Source organism: Octopus sinensis, linkage group LG10, assembly GCF_006345805.1.
Source record: "Octopus sinensis linkage group LG10, ASM634580v1, whole genome shotgun sequence".
Classification (NCBI taxonomy): domain Eukaryota; kingdom Metazoa; phylum Mollusca; class Cephalopoda; order Octopoda; family Octopodidae; genus Octopus; species Octopus sinensis.
Genome location: NC_043006.1, coordinates 66086464 through 66095649, shown reverse-complemented (window position 1 = coordinate 66095649; position 9186 = coordinate 66086464).

Sequence of the window (9186 nt, the reverse complement as noted above, 5' to 3'; positions counted from 1 at the left end):
TTCTTTTAGTTACACAGAGCCTGAACGCTTTTAATCGCTAATGTATGATTTAGATTGGTATGTATGTATGTATGTATGTATGTATGTATGCATGCATGCATGCATGCAGACAGACACAGAGAGAGAGAGAGAGAGAGAGAGAGAAAGAGAGATAAAAACACAAACACAGAGATACAAACAACAATGAATAAAGTAAAGAAAGGCGAAAGTAATATATTTTTATGTCTATATATACATATATATATATATATATAACTCTGTGTGTGTGTGTGTGTGTGTGTGTGTGTGTGTGTGTGTGTAAAGCCGCATAACTTCTGACGTTTGCAACTGATTTTCTCCAAACTGAGAACATACATTACTTATGTTCCAAAGATGGTTTTAGATTATTAAAATTTTTCACGTAATGAATAATGGGGCCTCTCGGGGCAGAAAACCCCCTTTTCTGTGGTACGTACGATTACTGTGTTTCTTCACTTACTCTTGTTTCTTCACCGTTGTTCAGATGTTACACTGTTGCTCTAAGTTTCGTGTTACCGATATTTTCGACAAGACTCCAAATGGTATCGACGAAAGACAGCGAAATGTGGAGACGGAATAAATTCTTGATTTTAATTGCTGTTTTAATCTTAGGCTCTTCATGTTTTGAGTTCAAGTCCTGCCGAGATCAATATGGCCATTCGTTCTTTTGGGGTCGATAAAATAACGTATTAATCAAGTAGTGTGTTTGATGTAATCGATTAAACTCCTCCCCTTAAAATTACGTCTTGTACCTAAAATAGAAGCAACTGTTGTTGTTGTTATTGCTGTTGTAACTATGATATTCATTCGAAAGTGTAGGCGCGTGGCCAAGAGCTTATCGTTGTTTCGATTCTCAAACCGAGTGGTGCGTTGTATTCTTGAACAAAATGATTCCTTTCACGTTGCTCTGCGATCACTTTGCATACCTGATTTATGGCACCCCTGTACACCTGTACAGGTAATATCAATTTGATGGCGAGATTGAGCGAATGTCCAGCATACACATTCCATTGCCATAAGCAAATCGTCTTTGCAGGTTGTTCGACAAGAAACTGCAGATCCTTCATCTATCGACTACGGTATGAGAGTCCAGCGTTTGGTCATAATTAGTTCTTGTTATTGTTTGACCCAAGGTAGAGTTCAAAGGCATTCCAGCTGTGAACGTCCTGTAGTTTTATTTGTATCAAGCACTAGTTTAATATAGTAAGGTGTGATCTGATGAAAATGTTATTTTTCTAACTTATCAAGCGACTGCTTTTGGAGTTTCATTGTTGATTTCAGTTTGACAAAGATTAATGATGGCATGGTTTTACCTTCTACAAATCATTCCGTTAGAATTATATAGAATTTCTCATATATATATATATATATATATATATATAGAGAGAGAGAGAGAGAGAGAGAGAGAGAGAGAGAGAGAGAGAGCAATAAGGAAATGGAGGGGATCAATAGGTGGTATTCATCAACTTTTAGACATAATATTATGTCAATTTATTTATTTATTTACTAAAGTGACAATTACAACAATATACATACATGTATAACATATCCTTTACATGTACAGTATATAAAGATACCAGTAATTATTAAAATATATAACATATTCCTGTATGTTATATATTTTAATAATTACTGGTATCTATATATTGTATATGTAAAGCATAATATGTTATACATGTATGTATATTGTTTTAATTGTCAATAAATAATTGTCAGTAAATAAATAAATAAATAAATAAATAAATAGACATAATATAATGTCTAAAAGTTGATGAATACCACCTATTGATCCTCTCCATTTTCTTATTGCCCTATAAATTAATGGTAAAATATCTCTTTACCTTCACCCATTTATTACACTCGGTAATGTAATTGCAATGCAATAAAAAGAACACAGGTGTATTAATAATTGGGTATTCTACCAGCAATATAATGGTTAGATATTATCCCTTGGTTGGATTCACAACCTCTAACTTTCTTGGAATATATATATATATATATATATATATTATATATATATATATATATTCATTTTATAAAAATATTTTTTATTTGTTATTTGTGTTTTGGTTTATGTCTATCATTGTTTGAATTGCATAATAGTGGTTTTATCTCTAATTTATATTATATATATATACTAGCAGTATTGCCCGGCGTTGCTTGGGTTTGTAAGGGAAATAACTATATAAGCATTTTTAGAGAGTTATAGCCAAAAAATAGCAAAAAAATGCATTAAAAATGGAAAAAAAATTATGGTAAATTTTTTTAAAAACCGTTGACTCATCTTAGACATTTTTAGATAGTTACTTCCCTTATATAATAGCGAAAAAATGCATTAAAATGGAAAAAAATGATGGTAATTTTTTTTTAAATCGTAGACTCATCGTAGACGCGCGCTAATACCCAGAAGGGCTCGATATGAATCATGACTATAAGATACCCGGTTTTGGTTAAACTGCACCGCAAAATGTGGGAGTAGTTAGGAATCTAAATCGTAGGAGACAGACACACAACTCTTTTATATATAATATATATATATATATATATATATATATATATATATATATATATATATATATATATATATATATGCATGTGTGGGCACAGGACTTCATGAAACGTATACAACAAAAAATACGAAGTACGAGTACATGGAATATGAGCTATTTTTTCGAATAACGAAAGACACAAACGGAAAACAAGACAAACAACTTAAAGAACGACCCTTCATCAGTTGTTGGCTGTTTTTTTTTTACTCTCGTATTTTTAGCATTTAACAATAGTATAAGCTTTCGATAAAACAGTTGCTCTCAACAACTGATGAAGGGTCGTTCTTTATGTTGTTTGTCTTGTTTTCTGTTTGTGTCTCTCGTTGTTCGAAAAAAATAGTTCATATTCCATGTACTCGTACTTCGTATTTTCTTTTTGTTGTACAAGTTTCGAGACGTCCTGTGCCCACATATGCATATATATATATATATATATATATATATATATATATATATATATATATATATATATACGCATAGATGTATGTACATATACGTATGTATATATGCATATATATATTATTTATATTATTAGATGATTGAACGCCACGCATCCTCTTCCAAGTAAGTTTTATATATATATATACGAAGTCTGATCAATAAGTATCCGGACTGTTTGCATAGTAATGAAACTAAAGCACATGAAACTAAAGCACACAGAGTGAAGCCGCTTGGCAAGGATTGACCTTAAACTTTGCTGCGCATGCACACTCAGTTTTAACATTCTAACTCACTTCCGCTTTTACAGCTGTGCTTGGAAGGAAGGTGTGTAGCGTGTGATCGTCGCATTGGCTATGACAAAGAAAGTTATCATGGTGATACCTGCTCAGGGGCCTACGCAAAGTTGCAGAAAGTGTATGGAGAGGAGTGTATGAGCCGCACACAAGTGTACGAGTGGTTCGAACATTTCCAACATAGCCGAAAAAATGTCGATATTGATGAACGTTCTGGGAGACCCACAACCAACACAACTTATAAAACATCGCAGATGTGGTGCAGTTGTGAGAGAAATTTGTTGAATCCCCATCCTTGAGTTATCAGAGGATATACAGATTAGTTACGGTTCAGTTCAGTCCATTATTATTGAAGATTCCGGTATGAGACGCGTGTCTGCCAAGTTTGTACCAAAACTGCTTTCAGCTGACCGAAAAGACATTTGGGTATCAGTTGCACAAGATCTCCTTGGTTGTGTCGGGAACGATGAAAACTTTGTGTAGGCCTCTGAGCAGGTATCGCCAAGCTATTGGCAAAATTCGATGCAAATTCTCTGCTCAACTATCTTTGTCATGGTCAATGCGATCACACGCTACACACCTTCCTTCTAAACGGAAGTGAGCTAGAACATTTAAACTTAGTGCACATGCACAGCAGAGTTCAAGGTCAATCTGTGTCAAGTGGCTTCACTCTGCATATTTTAGCTTCGTTACTATGACGACAGTCCGGATACTTATTGATCAGACCACGTTTATATAAAGTCGAAATTAATAATATGACCTTTAGTTCTTTGGTTACGTTCGTTTCAACACATTTCTTGAATCTGAATATAATTGAATTTATAGTTCAATCCCTGGTTCAAACCCTGGGCAAGTGTCTTCTACTATAGCCTCGGGCTGTCGAAAGCCTTGAGTGGATTTGGTAGACGGAAACTGAACGAAGCCTTTCGTATATATAGATATATATATAATGTTTGTGTGTCTGCGTTTGTCCCCTACCACCGTCGCTTGACAACCGATTTTGGTGTTTACGTACCCGTAACTTAGCGGTTCGGTAAAAGAGACCGATAGAATAAGTACAGGCTTACAAAGAATAAGTCCTGGGGTCGATTTGTTCCACTAAAGGTGGTGCTCTATCATGGCCGCCGTCAAATGACTGAAACAGATATATATATAATGATGAATCTCTTTAACGTTCACTTTTTTCAGGTTTGCATGGATCATACAGAATTGTTACTTGCCCTTCTGTTGCCGACCTTTACCTATTTCCGGATATTTCCTCATGGCATGACACAAGCTCGTATGACCGGTGACACTCAGTTATAAATACTGCGCAGTAATCAAGGTAAAGAGACATAATCACATATACATCCATACACGCCCATATGTGTATTAATGCTTCGCTCGGGAATTGCAATACTAGTAACGTGGTGTTAGACTCAGTATACATACGTACGGTTCAGAATACAGCGTTAGTTGAGTACAGAACGTAATAAGAAATTAAATGACAAAGGAACTAAAAATGCTCTGAGCGCATTGTATCTGGCAGCAGAAACAGCTCTAAGCTAGTGAAGTTCATTGCATAATTTTCAGTTCTTTCGTCATATTTGTTTAGTTTCATATATATATATAATTCTTTCTTTTGTTTCAGTCATTTGACTGCGGCCATACTGGAGCACCGCCTTTAGTCGAGCAAATAATCCCCAGGACTTTTTATTTGTAATCCTAGTACTTGTTCTATCAGTCTCAGTGCTGAACCGCTATGTTACGAGCACATAAATACACCACCATTGGTTGTCAAGCGATGTTTGGGGGACAAACATACACGCACACACACACACACGCACATATATATATATATATATGTACACGATGGGCTTCTTTCAGTTTCCGTCTACCAAATCCACTCACAAGGCTTTGGTCGGCCCGCGGCTATAGTATAAGACACTTGCCCAAGGTGCCATGCAGTAGGACTGAACCTGGAACCATGTAGTCGGTAAGCAAACTACTTACCACACAGCCACATATATATATATATATATATATATATATATATATATATATATATATATATATATATATATATATATTATATATATATATATATATATATATATATATATATAATGCTGATCTTTATATCCTACTTAACGTACAATTAATATTAGACTGCCGAATATATATTTCTTTACTACCCACAAGGGGCTAAACACAGAGGAGACAAACAAGGACAGACAAAGGGATTAAGTCGATTACATCGACCCCAGTGCGTAACTGGTACTTAATTTATTGACCCCGGAAGGATGAAAGGCAAAGTCCACCTCGGCGGAATTTGAACTCGGAACGTAACGGCAAACGAAATACGGCAACGCATTCCGCCCAGCGTGCTAACGTTTCTGCCAGCTCGCCGCCTTAAAGTGCCTTAGAGTGCCGAATATAGTGCAGTATTCGCCTTGAGAGATCCTCTTACATAGTCATACGGTGCTGAGGACAGAGATATATTAGCAGACGAGAACCATCTGACGTGGGCGCCGGAACTGCCAGATCACATGATTTCAGTGTACCGTGCGTCCTCAGTGGCAAGACTGCTGGCTATTTGCGATATCATTGTTATTCTATATATTCTTGGCAATGAGATTTGGTTGATGAGGCAAGCGGACGCTGCCACTGAGGAAGCACAGTACGCTGAAATCACGTGATCTAGCAGTTCCGGCCCCCATACCAGTCGGTTGTCGTCTGCTAACGATATATGCCTGTGCTCTTAGCTCCTTACGTTTATATGAAAGGATCTCTCAAGGCGAATGCCACAATATTCGACTTACTAATAACATCCACGTTAAGTGGAATATAAAGATTGTCATTCAGCATTAATACTGCTTCCATTGTTAATATATATATAATATATATATATATATATATTATATATATATATATAGGAGTGGCTGTGTGGTAAGTAGCTTGCTTACCAACCACATGGTTCCGGGTTCAGTCCCACTGCGTGGCACCTTGGGCAAGTCTCTTCTACTATAGCCTCGGGCCGACCAAAGCCTTGTGAATGGGCTCGTCGTATGTATGTATATATATATGTGTGTGTGTGTGTGTATTTGTATCCCCCCCCCACATCGCTTGACAACCGATGCTGGTGTGTTTACGTTCCTATAACTTAGCAGTTCGGCAAAAGAGGCCGATAAAATAAGTACTAGGCTTGCAAAGAATAAGTCCTGGGTTCGATTTGCTCGACTAAAGGCAATGCTCCAACATGGCCACAGTCAAATGACTGAAACAAAAGACTCGTCTGGCACCCGTGTCGGTGATACGTAAAAGCACCATTCACTCGTGGCCGTTTGCTAGCTCTGTCTGGCCCCGTGCCGGTGACACGTAAAAGCACCGTCCGTTCGTGGCCGTTTGCCAGCTCTGTCTGGCCCCGTGTCGGTGACACGTAAAAGCACCGTCCGCTCGTGGCCGTTTGCCAGCTCTGTCTGGCAACCGTGTCGGTGGCACGTAAAAGCACCATCTGTTCGTGTCCATTGCCAGCCTCGGCTGGCCCCCTGTGCCGGTGACACGTAAAAGCACAGTCCGTTCGTGGCCGTTTGCCAGCTCTGTCTGGCCCCGTGTCGGTGGCACGTAAAAGCACCATCCGTTCGTGTCCGTTGCCAGCATTGCCTGGCACGTAAAAGCACCATCCGTTTGTGGCCGTTCGCCAGCTCTGTCTGGCACCTGTGCAGGTGGCACGTAAAAAACACCCACTACACTCGCGGAGTGGTTGGCGTTAGGAAGGGCATCCAGCCGTAGAAACACTGCCAGATCTGACTGGGCCTGACGAAGCCTTCCAGCTTCACAGACCCCAGTTGACCCGTCCAACCCATGCTAGCATGGAAAGCGGACGCTAAATGATGATGATGATGATGATGATGATATATATGAGAGAGACTGACAGAGACTGACAGACAGACAAAGAATCATCAGTTTTACGTCTTCTAAAAACATCGACGATATACTCACTATGACCTCCATAACGTACCTCTGTCCTCCATCTCTCTCCTTACTTTCTATCTACTGGTTTATTACACTGTTTGCTCTCCATCTTTCCTGTACTTCCACTATCCCCAATAATTTCCTTTACCTTCTCGTTCCCATACTGATACTTATCAGCCACAACTTCTCCATTGTACAACATTCATCTCTCTCTTAATTTCAAACCAGCTGTCACTCTTCTCTTACACTCATACGGTCTGCCTTGTTTGTCTATTGTTGGAAATGACAAAAACTCCATCTCCTGGGCACTAGCAACATTTCTTAACGAAAATCAATAGGCGTAGGAGTGGCTGTGTGGTAAGTAGCTTGCTTACCAACCACATGGTTCCGAATTCATTCCCAATGCGTGGCATCTTTGGGCAAGTGCCTTATAATATAGACTCGGGCCGACCAAAACCTTGTGAGTGGATTTGGTAGACGGAAACTGAAAGAAGCCCGTCGTATATATGTGTGTGTATATATATGTGTGTGTGTATATATATATATATATATATAATCTATGTGTGTATATGTGCGTGTCTGTGTTTGACCCCTCACCATCGCTTGACAACCAATGCTGGTGTGTTTACGTCCCCATAACTCAGCAGTTCGGCAAAAGAGACCGATAGAATAAGTACTAGGCTTACAAAGAATAATTCTTGGGATCGATTTGCTCAACTAAAAGGCGGTGCTCCAGGATGGCCACAGTCAAATGACTGAAACAAATAAAAGAGTAAAAGAGATGAGTCACGTTGATTACCAAAGATTTACAACTACCCCTCACCTCTAAAACACCTTTCCACTAGCAGCTTTTTATTCAGTACAAGTTGTATGAAATCCTGATCCTCACAAGATTTGACTTGTGTTTTATTATTTCCTGAAACCAACAATTTCTTTCTCTCTCTCCATTTTGTTTTTAACAATAGGAAATTCACAAACATGATAATGTGACTGTGGATTAGTAATGGATGCTGCTTAGTCATTATACATCATTCAAATTTGTGTCTCTGACTTATCAGTCACAGACACACAGATCAACATTTAGCTTTAACTTTTTCATGCTTGCATGGATCACCCAATTTATTGAGGTAGATTTTCTTCAACTGCTTGACCATCCTGTCACTTAACCTCACTTGTTTTCAAGTATACAGTATACAAACAATTCTATATTTAAGAGATGAGGAATTATGCACATTATTTACATTTGACAGATATTTGTCCTCATCTTGTTTGTTAACACAACGCGGGCTACTAACCCCAAGATTCCGAGTTCAATTCCAGACAGTGACCTGAATAATAATAATAGTAATAATAACAACATTGAAAAAATACCTTAGGAATGAGAACCCTGGTTCGAAATTTCCCCAAGACACCTGATGAAGGCTGGAGGGTATATCAGCCGAAATATTATGTTAACAAGCAAGATGAGGACAAATATCAGTCAAATGTAAATAATGAATATACATACAAGGCAGCGAGCTGGATAAATTAAGTACCAGTTGCATACTGGGGTCAATGTAATCGATTGGCCACTTCCCCAAAAGTTTCAAGCCTTATGCCTAGAGCAGAAAAGAATATATGTACACAGTAGCGAGCTAGCAGAAACATTAGCACGCCGGGCAAAATGTTTAGCGGTATTTCGTCTGTCTTTATGTTCTGAGTTTAAATTCTGCTGAGGTCAACTTTGCCTTTTATCCTCGATAAATTAAGTACCAGTTGCGTACTGCAGTCAACCTAATTGACTAGTCCCCACCTCCCTAAAAATTTCAGGCTTTGTGCCTAGAGTAGAAAAGAATATACGTACATATTCACACAGTTTATGTAAGTATGTACATATATGTATGTGTAATAAGAAGCTTGCTTCCCACCCACATGGTTCTGGGTTCAATCTC